General features: G+C 44.3%; 1 protein-coding gene across 1 annotated transcript in view; it reads right to left on the bottom strand.

Moving 5' to 3' along the window:
* The window catches only part of LOC144504122 (contactin-associated protein-like 5), an 824,359-nt gene that overhangs the window by 282,765 nt on the left and 528,013 nt on the right, over nucleotides 1-13,581 (bottom strand). The window lies entirely within an intron of this gene.

The following is a 13,581-nucleotide window of genomic DNA, read 5'->3' as shown; positions in this document are numbered from 1 at the left end:
TTCTGCACCCATACTGAGATTGCCAACTCTGGTTGGACTTATTCCTGGAGGTACCATCACTGACTCCTCTGCTCTAGCCACTTTGCTTCCCCGCTCCTACATTGGTCAGTTAGTTGCCCAATCCCAGCTCTGCACCACCTTCCTGCACCAATTGAAATTTGAACAGAACTTTCTTCACGCAGAAGGTGGTGGGTGTCTGGAATTCGCTGCCCGAGTTGGTGGTGGAGACAGAGACCCTTAACTCTTTTAAAAAGTAGCTGGATCTCTACCTGAAGTGATGTAAGCTACAGGGTTATGAGCCGGGTGTAGGAAGATGGAATTAGAAAGGGCACCTGGGTGTCCTTGGGCTGGCATGGACAAGATGGGCCAAATGGCCTCCTTCTGTGCTATAACTTTTCTATGATTCTGCTGCCCCATTGAATGACTCTTAACATGTCAGTCAAACAGACATTTTTTTTCCCCATCTCCAGTTACTAATAAAAGAAAATGATCAAAGGAAATGAAAAGGCATCAGGTTTATTTAATGCACCTATGGTGATTCATCTGGGTTGCTGATTGCAATGCTGAGGAGATTAATCTTGAATTCTTAGAGGCACCAATTCTAGATTGTTGGCAATCACACCAAGCATAAGGTAAAAACAGAGTATCATGTATGGCAGCTCTCAGAGTATTATAGAATTTTCATGACAGGAGGGACCATTCAGCCCACATCTCCTTCATTATTGGGCTAGGTTTCTCTCTGTGGCAGGTTGGCTGTGGAAGATGGGATGAGGGTGTAATTATTTTGCTTGCCATCTTAAGTCTAGCATGATCCCAACATTTTAGCAACAGTAGGTCCCTAAATGTATCTTTGGTTATTATGCTGGCTAATAAGGTCAAACACACACCTTCTGGCTATGATCCTGGGAATAAAGGTTGCCGTGAGTGAAAGAGGGGGAGCTAACTTAAAAGAGGGTGGACAGCTGCAAGAATTGTAAGCACAGTTGTTATGACGGCCTCTTGATGAATCAAAGTCAATTTTGACAATGTATTGTGTGTAGGAAGTGGGTCTCTACCAGATCATCACCTTCCCTTTGCTACTCCAGCACTCAAAGAACAAAGACCAGTACAGCACAGGAATAGGCCCTTCGGCCCAGCAAGCTGGAGCAGACACATGATGCCTTTCTAAAGTAAAGACCTTTTGCCTCTATGTGGTCCATACCCCTCTATTCCCTGCCCATTCATGTATCTGTCAAGATGCCTCTTAAATGTTGCTATTGTATCTGCTTCTACCACCTCCTCTGGCAGTGCACTTACAGTGGATGGCACTTACAACCACCTGCGTAAAAAATTGCCTCGCACACCTCTTTTAAACTTTCCCCCTTTTTCACTTTCGAACACTTTCTGCCATTGCCAAAAGTAGGTGGATACTGCAGTTGGGTCCATTTTCCCCTCCATTCCATATGTCATCAGAAACAAAATTGCTGGGAGTTGAGCGAGTGAGGGAGTGAGGTGAAGAGGGGAAGGAGGGTGCTCCTATGCTTTTTCCAACATTTTCTACCTGTTCAAATTTGGTCTTACTGTACTACAGAAGAAGAATCTAGCTATCTGGTGAGAGTCTGGTGAGTGCTTTAGATCTATTCATACCTAAGGTTTAAAATAGTATACAAACTGGTGGTAAGTTCAGCAAAACATAGAACATAGAACAGTACAGTACAGAACAGGCCCTTTGGCCCACGATGTTGTGCTGAGCTTTATCTGAAACCAAGATCAAGCTATCCCACTCCCTATCATCCTGGTGTGCTCCGTGTGCCTATCCAATAACCGCTTAAATGTTCCTAAAGTGTCTGACTCCACTATCACTGCAGGCAGTCCATTCCACACCCCAGCCACTCTCTGGTTAAAAATTAATATATAAATATATATTAACGTATAAAATTAATATATAATTAATTGAATAAACTAATTAAGCAGTTAATTAAAACTCATTCAGAAGCACAGGGCAGGTGATGTGTCATGGTTGCAGCATTTCAGAACTCCAGGGCACCATTGTGATTCAGCTCAAACATGCCTGCAGCACATATTTGTGGCTCAAGGAGCCTCAGAATCTTTGAGTTGGAGGCTGAGCTGCAGACACTGCGATGCATGAGGGAGGGAAGAAGCTACCTCTTCTACCAAGAAATGGTCATGCCCCTTAAGTACCATAATTACTTATTCAGCACTTGCCAAGTGGGAACACGTCGTGGAGACAGGCCAATGAAATTCCATTGAAATTTCTAAGCACCTCCATCCATGGTGATGAGAAATGTTTTTACGCTTAATATTTTTGGGGTCTATTATGTTATCCTGTGAAGCAGGCTTGTGGGTCTATGTCTGCGTGAAACTAAATTAATTAAACTGAAGACAGATTGTCTGGGGGCTTTAGCACATCAGAGGAGTGTAGGTGCTAATAGCATGCATTTTAATGATGGCATGGTCAAGAGGATTTCTGCAACCAAGTTTGGTTAGAAATTTGCATTAGGAGATAGCGAAGGGCTTGGATTTTCAGAAGTTAAATTTCAGAGGGGAGTAAAATGTTTGACAACTTGGAAAAAGTCATAAATAAATGAGGAAGGTTTATTGAATTTTATTTGATTCAGAAGTGGGGACTATAGGGAGAAAGTGAAAGATTTTTATATTTTGGGAAAGTTAAGTTCAAAGAGGTGCTGAGGAGAATGGAATCAAAGATGAAAAGGTATAGATATATTTATGGAGAAATGTTGGGTTGTTTTGGGAGGCATCCTGGGATACAGCTCTGTGTTGGGAAAAGAGTTGTGAAATTGCAAGGATTGAAGCAGTTACTCCAGTCAATCCATAAAAGTTTTGTTTCTGAAGTTTCGTGACTTTCTTGACTCACAGCATAGGTGACACGGTGGCACAGTGGTTAGCACTGCTGTCTCACAGCACCAGGAACCTGGGTTCAATTCCGGCTTTGGGTGCCTTGGGTCACTGTCTGTCTGGAGTTTGCACGTTCTCCCCTTGACTGTATGGGTTTCCTCTGGGTGCTCCAGTTTCTTCCAACACTCCAAGGATGTGTGGGTTAGGTGAATTGGCCATGCTAAGTTGCCTCTTAGTGCCCAAAGATTTGTAAGTTAGCTAGATTCGCAATGGTAGATGTTTGGGATTATGTGGATAGGGCCAAGGTGTGCCCTTTTGGAGAGTCAATGGGTCAAATGGCCTCCTTCTGCACTGTAGGAATTCTATGGTTCAGATTAGAACAGAGTTTGAGAAGTCCCATGATATACTTTTCCTATAGCAATGGCAGGTTTGTCTTGTGGTAATGTTACTTGAATTTTATAGTTAGATATGTATAAGGGAGGGTTGCCTAAAGGATGCTTACCAATGTGTCTAACCAATAAGGGTCTTTTAAGGAATGATCTGTGACACAAATTTTAACTGTATAACTGCAATCTTGTGTGTTTAAGTTTTCTTTGTTTCGTTAATATATGCTTTAATTGAATGTTAAAATCCCAAAAGTTACTCGAGTTTGTGGCTTCTGAATTCAGTCACTTTTCATCTCGTTGTCAGAATATATTTTTAAAAAGGTTGTGATATGTCAGGCAAGTTTCCCTTCGGGATTTGGTTTGTGCAGCAATTAACATCTGTTGGATCATAACACCATCACCAAACTCATAAACCACCTCTGTGAATCTGCGAATATTTATCCCAATGATTTGGGAAAAATTAATTAACACTTGCAAAATTACGGGACAATATATGGAAATCATCATGGATTTAAAGGTAAATCATGTTTGACTAACTTGATTGAGTTATTTGATGCAATGATGGAGTTCTGGCATTGTTCAGGATAGTACAGTCGCTCTATGAATTACAGGGCTATGAAGAAAGGGTAGAGGAACAGTACTAATCGAATAGCTCTTTCAAATAGCTGGTACAGGTAGAGTTGGTGGAATGATCTCCTTTAGTGCTCTGTGATTGTAAGGCATCCAAAACTGACCGCAATATTCTGTTTGTATCTAATTAATACATTTATCATCTGGTCTTTGTTTTTAACACACTGACTATCTTTCAAAAAGATACGATCACTATATAAATGCAATTACTCCCCCTTTCATAATCTATTTCTAATTCAAAGTCAATTATCATTGTACAAACATAGAAAATAGGTGCATGAGTAGGCCATTTGGCCCTTCGAACCTGCGCCACCATTCAATATTATCATGGTTGATCATGCACTTTCAGTATCCCACTCCCGCTTTCTCTCCATACCCCTTGATCCCTCTAGCCACAAGGGCCACGTCCAGCTCCCTCTTGAACATATCTAACCAACTCGTCCCAACAACCTTCTGTGGTAGAGAATTCCACAGCTTCATAACGCTCTGAGTGAAGAAGTTTTTCCTCATCTCAGTACTGAATGGCTTACTCCTTTATTCTTAGAGAGTTCTGGACTTCCCCAACATCGGGAACATGCTTTCCGTGTCTCGCCTGTCCAGTCCCATCAGGATTTTATATGTTTCTATGAGATCCCCTCTCATTCTTCTAAATTCCAGTGAGCACAAGCCCAGTTGATCCAGACTTTCTTCATATGTCAGTCCTGCCATTCCAGGAATCAGTCTGGTGAACCTTCGCTGGACTCCTCAATAGCAAAAATGTCCTTCCTCAGACCAGGAGACCGGAACTGCACACAATACTTAAGGTGTGGCCTCGCCAAGGCCCTGTATAACTGCGCAGCAAGACATCCCTACTCTTGTACTCAAATACTCTTGCTATGAAGGCCAGCATGCCATTAGCTTTCCTCACTGCCTGCTGTACCTGCATGCCAACCTTCAGCGACTGTTTCACCATGGCACCCAGGTCACATTGCACTTCCCCTTTTCCGAAACTGCCACCATTCAGATAATAATCTTCCTTCCTGTTTTTGCCACTAAAGTGGATAGCCTCACATTTATGCACATTATGTTGAATTTGCCAAGTATTTGCCCACTCAGTCAACCTGTCCAAGTCACCCTGCAGCCTCTTAGCATCCTCTTCACATCTTGCTCCAATTTATATGGCACTGTCCCATAGTTAAATACAGGACAATGACTGAAAAAGAAAGCACTGCACACAAGCAAACAGGCTATCTCTCAGCCATCTCTTTTCTAGAGAAAAGACCCTCTGGCCTCTTCAGCCTTTCCTGAGATCCTCAGATATCGGCCCCAAGTTTTTGATCCAGAGTGGAATCCCGACCTCTGATCTCGATCGGACAAAATGTTACCTCGTTACCTTCCTAATATTTTTCAGGCTCATCTTCATGGAGGGGCCTTCCAAACTCGTGCAGTGATCCTCACAGGGAGCAGCGGAGAGGAACATTGAAGAAGACATGCTCTCTTTTTACTGCACTGGCTGCCATATTCCAATAAGTACAACGCATAAATGTTCCATGACCATTTTGAGAAGCTAAGATAGAGGGTAATGGGTGAATGGATAATGTAGAAGGTCGGTAAAAGCAAAATACCGCAGATGCTGGGATCTGAAACAAAACAGAAAATGCTGGAAAATCTCAGCAAGTCTGACAGCATCTGTGGGGAGAGAGGAGAGCCAACGTTTCGAGTCTGGATGACCCTTCGTCAAAGCCGAAGGCGAAGGGTCATTGAAACTTGAAACGTTGGCTCTACTCTCTCCCCACAGATGGTGTCAGACCTGCTGGGATTTTCCAGCATTTTCTGTAGAAGATAAGAACATAAGAACACAAGAACTAGGAGCAGGAGTAGGCCATCTGGCCCCTCGAGCCTGCTCCGCCATTCAATAAGATCATGGCTGATCTTATTGTGAACTCAGCTCCACTTACCCACCCACTCACCATAACCGTTAATTCCTTTACTGTTCAAAAATGTATCTATCCTTGCCCTAAAAACATTCAATGAGGTAGCCTCAACTGCTTCACTGGGCAGGGAATTCCACAGATTCACAACCCTTTGTGTGAAGAAGTTCCTCCTCAACTCAGATGGGTAGTTGAAGAGGGGACTGGGAAGTGGGGGTGAGGGGGTAGTGTGGCATATAAGTGGGTGAAGGGATAGGGTGGCAACTGGCTGGCTGAAGGGGTGTGTTGGCAGGTACGTGGATGAGGAGATAGGGTCGTGAGAGTGTAAGAATACAGGTACATGTGTGAGGGATTAGGGCTGTAGAGGAATGGATGAGGGGGTAGGGTGGTAACAGGATGTGTAAGAGGTTGGGTGGCAACTAGGTGGGTGATAGGGTATGCTGTATGTGGGTGTGGAGATAAGGTGTCAGGTGCTTGAAGGGGTAAGATGGGTTGGAAGTGCTGGGGTGGGAGTCAGGTGATCTGGGGTGGGAGTGATGTAATTGGGTGGTCAAAGATATAGTCGATTGGTTGAGAGGGGGAGTCAGATGGCCCTGTGGAGAGTGGGGGTAGAGGGTGCTCAGTAGTATAGTTACCCAGGATTTATAACTAGTGTTGATCCTAACTTTTCCTGGATAACTATTCTGGTATGTGAGTCAGAACCATCCTACTCTAACGCAGACATTTTTACGAGCTCCAGGCACAGAGAAGTTGACCATTAGATCTCTAAAACTTCCTGGGCAATTTCCATATAGTCAGTGTGGCAGAACTTCCGAGGGATCCTCCACCGTATCTTGGAGTGTACCTTCTGGGTGCAGCCATCCGAAGACTGGAGGTTCTGGGCCATAGTATCATCCTTGGAATTTCTTTGTACCATCTTCAGTGACTCCATATTCTTCTCGTAATCTGGAGACCAGAGTTGAGCACGGTACTCCAAGTCGGGCTAAGGTTCTATGATAAGGTTACATATCATGCCTGTGTTGCGATTCTCTGCCCCTATATTTTTTACGATCGTGTTAATCTGTGTTGTCCCTCTAAATGATTTGATTTGATTTATTATTGTCACATGTATAGAGTGGTATAGAGTGAAAAGTATTGTTTCTTGCACGCTATACAGTCAAAGCATACCGTTCACAGAGAAGGAAAAGAGAGGATGCAGAATGTAGTGTTACAGTCACAGCTAAGGTGTAGAGAAAGAGGTAGGTCCATTCCAAAGTCTGATGGCAGCAGGGAAGAAGCTGTTCTTGAGTCAGTTGGTACGTGACCTAAGACTTTTGTATCTTTTTCCCGATGGAAGAAGGTGGAAGAGAGAATGTCCGGGGTCCTTAATTATGCTGGCTGTTTTGCTGAGGCAGTCGGAAGTGTAGACAGAGTCAGTGGATGGGAGGCTGGTTTGCGTGATGGATTGGGCTGCACTCATGACCTTTTGTAGTTCCTTGCAGTCTTGGGCAGAGCAGGAGCCATATCAAGCTGCGATACAACCAGAAAGAATGCTTTCTATAGTGCATCTGTAAAAGCTGGTGAGAGTCGTAGCTGACATGCCACATTTCCTTAGTCTTCTGAGAATGTAGTAGATTTGCGAATGCATACCCCATGATCTCTATGCTCCTCTTCCTCCTTCAGATACATTCCTGTTGCAGCGAAGGAAGAAGCTTCACATATCAAACTCTCTGAATTAGATAGCTGATTTCATGCCAAGCATTGCCTTTACTCTAATTCTTGCAAGAGCTTCGTGCCAATTTAGTCAGGAGGCTTTCCATCCACCCGGGTCTTGGCTCAACCTCAATTCATTTCACTCAGAAACCTCTGCACTCTCCAAAGTCAGGAGATTCATTCCATCTGCCCGCTTTCAGAACGTAGATCTCGGAGGTAAAAGGACAATGTTCAAATCCTCCACATCACCCACTCCCCGTAATTGCTTAATCTTGGCATGATCGTAGATTGGCCACCTTCGAGGCATTTCAGCATTAACATTTCTCCCAGTAAGTTAGCCTCTAAATATCACTAAAAATTCATGCTTTTGTAATTAAAAGCAGAACTCGCTGGCATCCAATTATATTTTGCAACAGATTTTAACTACTTACTCAATCTGTTCTCCTGGCAGTGAATAGTAATTCATTTGCATTCTCACAAAAGCAGCACAGCTCCGAGGTGAAACCTTTTCCCAGTTTCAGAAACTAATTTTCATGAAAGTCCTCATCAAACACTCTGAAGAGGGTGTTCGAACAATCAGGCCCAAAATAATCAAGCTTCTTATTTCAACTCAGTCGACGTTTTATTCATTGGGGGCAATTTTCACTTCATCAAAAGACATTTTTCATTCTCTTTAGTCAGCCATCTGCTCTGCCGTATCAGTGGTCTTTCCTTTAAAAGCCTTGTCAGAAATGCAACTTAAATCCATTTGCTTCGGTGAAGAAAGAGAGACAGGCAGACAGGTACTTCAATAGTTTCTTGTCACCTACTGCAATGATTCGGACTAAAAATCAATGTTCAGTTTTTATTTATTATGTGCCGACTTCAGCCTTCCTTGTGACAATCCATGCAGAGTGCACCTGAGGGACAATTAACAATGCTATCATGCCAGGTTTGTAATGAAGAATCCATCTAGCTTGGATCTGGTGGGCAAAGTGCCTCTTTGCCATTGGCTTTTGGGGAAACGGGCTAACCCAGGGGCATAGCGAGCTGGTATCGTATCTGGAATCAAACTGGGAAATGGAGGCTTGCATGAATTTAATGATACTTCATTCATTCACCCAAGTGAAAACCTCAGATTTCTATGCTGCACAGTACTTTGCACATTGTAAATAAAGGTACAAGTGAAGACATCCATCTTTAACTCACATCACATGTACGCTTCTAGTTTTGTCACAAGGGGCCATTGATTCACTGAGACAGTTCACATCATCGCAATGCATCATTCACCATCGAACCATAGAATCTCGATAGTGCAGAAGGAGGCCCTTCAGCCCACTGAATCTTAAAGTAAAGTTTATTTATTAGTGTCACAATTAGGTTTACATTAACACTGCAATGAAGTTACTGTGAAAATTCCCGAGTCGCCACATTCCGGCGCCTGTTCGGGTTCACTGAGGGAGAATTTAGCACGGCCAATGCACCTAACCAGCACGTCTTTCGGAATGTGCGAGGAAACCGGAGAACCCGGAAGAAGCCCACGCAATCATGGGAAGAACGTGCAGACTCCGCACAGACAGTGACCCAAGCTGGGAATTGAACCCAGGTCCCTGGCGCTGTGAGGCAGCAATGCTGACCACTGTGCCACCGTGCCAACCCAAACCTGCACTGACTCTCTGACAGAGTATCTTACCCAGCACCTCTCCCTTGCCCCATCCCTGTAACCACGCATATTTACCCTGCTAATCCTCCTAATCTACACATCTTGGGGTGGCACGGTGGCACAGTGGTTAGCACTGCTGCCTCACAGTGCTTGGGACTCAGGTTCGATTCCCGGCTTGGGTCATTGTCTGTGCGGTGTCTGCACATTCTTCCTGTGTTTGCACTGGTTTCCTCCCACAGTCCGAAAAATGTGCTGGTTAGATGCATTGGCACCTAAAATTCTCCCTCAGTGAACGTGCACAGGTGCCGGAGTGTGGCGACTAGGGAATTTTCACAATAACTTCATTGCAGTGTTAACGTAAGCCTACTTACGACTCTAATAAATAAACTTAAACAAAAACACCAAGGAGCAATTTAGCATGGCCTGTCCACCTACCCTGCACATCTTTGGAGTGTGGGAGGAAACCGGAGCACCCGGAGGAAACATACACAGACATGGGAAGAATGTGCAAACTCCATACAGTCACCCAAGGCCAGAATCAAACACGGCTGCCTGGCACTGTGAGACAGCAGTGCTAACCACTGTGCCATCGTGCTGCCCATTGTAAATAAAAAAACCAAAGTAAGATTTGCCTAATACCTAAGGACACTTGACCGCCTGTTTTGCATGTTGAATACTTCTATCGAACGTGACAGGTTGCCTCTCTGAACACAATTTTAATCTTGAAATTCCTTGATTGTTACCAAAACATATTTCTTCCATACAAAACTAACAGTTTAAGACCTATACAGTTTCTGTTCAAGACCAACAACTTAATAAAAATCAGTTTCTCATTAATTGAGTATCTGTAGATCTCCTTTGTTCTTAAAATATTTAGTTCTCCGTGCATCTAAATGTCTGTTGAATCTCACTGTGCCTGTACCACTTGATTCTCAAGTCACAAACTTTGACACAGCTAATTGGTTTTGCTCAGAGTAAAACTTTTGTCAGTTCTATTCTGTCCACTGTGACAAATTCCTAGTTCATTGTTTGCGCAAATACTTCAGAGGTAACGTTTAGTTCTGGGAAGGTTGAAGTTTCACTGTAGAAAATAGGATAAGTGCAACTAAAGCAGCTTAACACTATTACACTTAAAAAGGGTCCGGCCCTGTTGACTTAAGGAGTTAGCGGCTTGAAAGGTAGGATTTTAAAACAGCAGCTCACTTGTCTAGAGAACTGGAGATGTGCTTTTTAGAGTGGTTGCACTGGAATGGCCAAAATGGGCCAAATGGCCTCCTTCTGTATTGTAACCTTTCTATTGTTCTATGGTCTTATCATGCCTTTGGTAACACAGCACTGACCCAAGGTCTCGATCATGTCTCTTTCTACATCACTGTATGGATAGCACTGGATTTGGTCACAAATTAAATCTGTATGTGCCAGGCACTTATATAACACCTCCCATGAAGTCTTTATCCCATGGATATAGAGTTATACTGGTTTATAAGACTTATGCATTACCTTGCTGTTATCGGCTTACTGCTATTAGCATTATTACAACAAACTCATTACCTCATCTCCCTCATTCATGTCCTTGAAGTTAAAGGTTAGGTAGTCAGAGGGCCTTATAAACCTTCCACACCCCGGTCATCGTTCTGTAAAATGAGTGGTAGTCTCTATTGAAAGCTTGTCCAAGCACCATGGGCTGGATGTGGCTGCTGAGGCACTTGGATCTGGTCCACCAGGTTGTTGGACTCAACTGTTCAAATCCTCATGGACAAACTTTTGAAAAATGCTGTGTGCCTTATCCACATAGGCAGATTTCTCCTTGGCCGTTAATGGGCTTACCAGTGGGCCTATCAGGAGCCAATACAGGGAAGAAACATCCTGTGACTGGACGAGCAACATACAGTCAGTTGCTCGGTAAGTTTAATTCTCAGTTTCAGCATGCGCAGAAATGACGGCAGGTAAGTACAGCATGGAGCTGTTGGGATCCACCTCCAGGTTTTCCAACTATCCTTTCAAACAAAGCCTCATCTCCATTGTTTTAACAAGGCTCCACCTCCAGGTTTTCCCACTTTCATTTCAGAATTCTTTTGTCTTGAATGCTTTTACACAAACTCCAAGATCCAGCCACCAAACGCTCCACAATTATTCCCACTAAAATCTCACAAACTGTAGTAAAATATCACAAAACTTAGAAGCACCAGATATCTTTCTGACTTTCGGTAACCAACCTCTTCTCAGCTCTGTCCGTGACTTCACTGGACAGTAGTAGTTCCAGTTCTCTCTATTCCTTTAACTTCAGGCTACCTGGAAACACCTCTTCATCTCTCTAGTTTTCCTTAAGTAACTGCTTTTTAAGATTCTGGCACTAGCCTTTGCCCCTTACTCCATGTTATGGCTTTTCTTCCAGCTTCTATTCCTCTGGCTTCCAGATAAAAACTAAACTCAAAAAGCTATTTATCCCAAAGGTGCCCCAGGTTGAACTTACAAACAGTTTAGCTGTGATCTCATTGAAGTGGAGCAGTCTTGATGGGATGAGTGGCCTACTCGTGCTCCTAATTGGCACAGTGGTTAGCAGTGCTGCGTCACAGCGCCAGGGACTTGGATTCAATTCCCAGCTTAGATCGCTGTCTGTGCAGAGTCTGTACGTTCCCCCCACATCTGTGTGGGTTTCCTCCGGGTACTCCGGTTTCTTCCCACACTCCAAAAATATGTGGGTTAGGTGGTTTGGCCATACTATATTGCCCCTTAGTGCCAGGAGAATTGGCAGGGTAAATACGTGGGGTTATGGGGATAGTGCCTGGGTGGGATTGTTGTCAGTGCAGGCTCGATGGGCCAAATGGCCTCCTCCTGCACTGTAGGGATTCTATAATCAGACCTTTATGTGACAGTTTTCTTTGAAGAAAAATCAATGTGTGGCCATTGGCAGGCTGGTACACGTTTTGGCACCCAGATCAAAATTTGGCCGACATTCTTGATCTCTGGCATTTCCGACCTGTCAACCCTAACTCTGTGAAGGATTGCTTTGTGATATATACTCTTACCAATACATTGCATAATTGAGGAAGAAAGAATTTGAGACTTAATGAAGTCTCTGAAACGGAAACTCCTGAAACATAATTGGTCTGATCGAGCTTACTTGTGCACTTTATTTGAACAAGATTGCTATTGACAAGTCACGATAGCTTCTAGCAGTTATATCTGAATTACAAATGCCAGGCAGCTATTGTGGAGGATATATCTTTATCTTAAAAACACAACAGTTTCTAGTTAATTAGTAAATAGTCTTATTCCCCTTCTGAGTAGCACCATCTGGGGACTGACTGGGGCAGTCGGTTAGCTCTGTCGGCCGGACGGCTGGTTTGAGATGCAAAGCGGCGCCAACAGCCTGGGTTCAATTCCCGTACCTGCTGAGGCTATTCACGAAGGCCCCGCCTTCTCACCCTCGCCCGAGGTGTGATGATACTCAGGTTAAATGACCACCAGTCAGCACTCCCCTCTCAAAGGGGAGAGCAGCCTGTGGTCATCTGAGACTACGGTGACTTTACCCTGGGTAGCACCATCAAACGGTAGAGGCAGCTGAGGGACTTCACTGGTGCATTCTGGGGGAAGTCAGCCCAGCAACATCGACTAAGGAGTGGGAAGCGGAAGACCTGGTGTCAAGGAGTGGTAAGCCCGAAACACTACATTAGTGTTTCCCTCCCTCCCTCCTCCTCTAATAAAAAAAAAAGGCCACTGTGAGAAGGTAAAAGTGAAGGTAAGAATTTTATAAATTTTCTTAAATAATTTAATTGGTGCCAGAAATGTCAGTCAGTGGGGTTAAGTGCTGCGCTTGTGAGATGTGGGAGATCCGTGACGCTTCCAGTGTCTTGGACGACTACATCTGCAGGAAGTGCACCCAATTGCAGCTCCTTACAGACCGCATGGATAGGTTGGAGCAGCAGCTGGATGCACTTAGGGGCATGACGGTGGCAGAAAGCATTATAGTCAGAGCTTTAGAGACATGATCACACTCCAGGTGCAGGCAGATAGATGGGTGACTGTTAGAAGGGGCAGGCAGTCAGTGCAGGAATCCCCTGCGGTCGTCCCCCTCACTAACAAGTACACTATTTTGGATACAGCTGGGGGGGAATGGCTTATCAGGGGATAACAGCAGCAGCAGCCAGAGCAGTGGCACCACAGCTGGCTCTGTTGTTAAGCAGGGAGGGACAAAGAGCACGAGAGCAATAGTTATAGGGGACTCTATAGTTAGGGGTGCAGATAGGCGCTTCTGTGGACGTGAAAGAGACTCCAGGATGGCATGTTGCCTCCCTGGTACCAGGGTCCAGGATGTCTCTGAACATGCAGAAAGCATTCTGAAGGGAGAGGGTGAACAGCCAGTGGTTGTGGTATGTATTGGTACCAACGACATAGGAAGGAAGAGTGATGGAGTCCTGCAGCAGCGGTTTAGGGAGTTAGGTAGAAAGTTAAAAAGCAGGAC

This window comes from Mustelus asterias, chromosome 14, assembly GCF_964213995.1.
Source record: "Mustelus asterias chromosome 14, sMusAst1.hap1.1, whole genome shotgun sequence".
Taxonomy (NCBI): Eukaryota; Metazoa; Chordata; class Chondrichthyes; order Carcharhiniformes; family Triakidae; genus Mustelus; species Mustelus asterias.
Note: the sequence above shows the minus strand (reverse complement) of the source record. Positions and strands in the feature narration are given on the sequence as shown.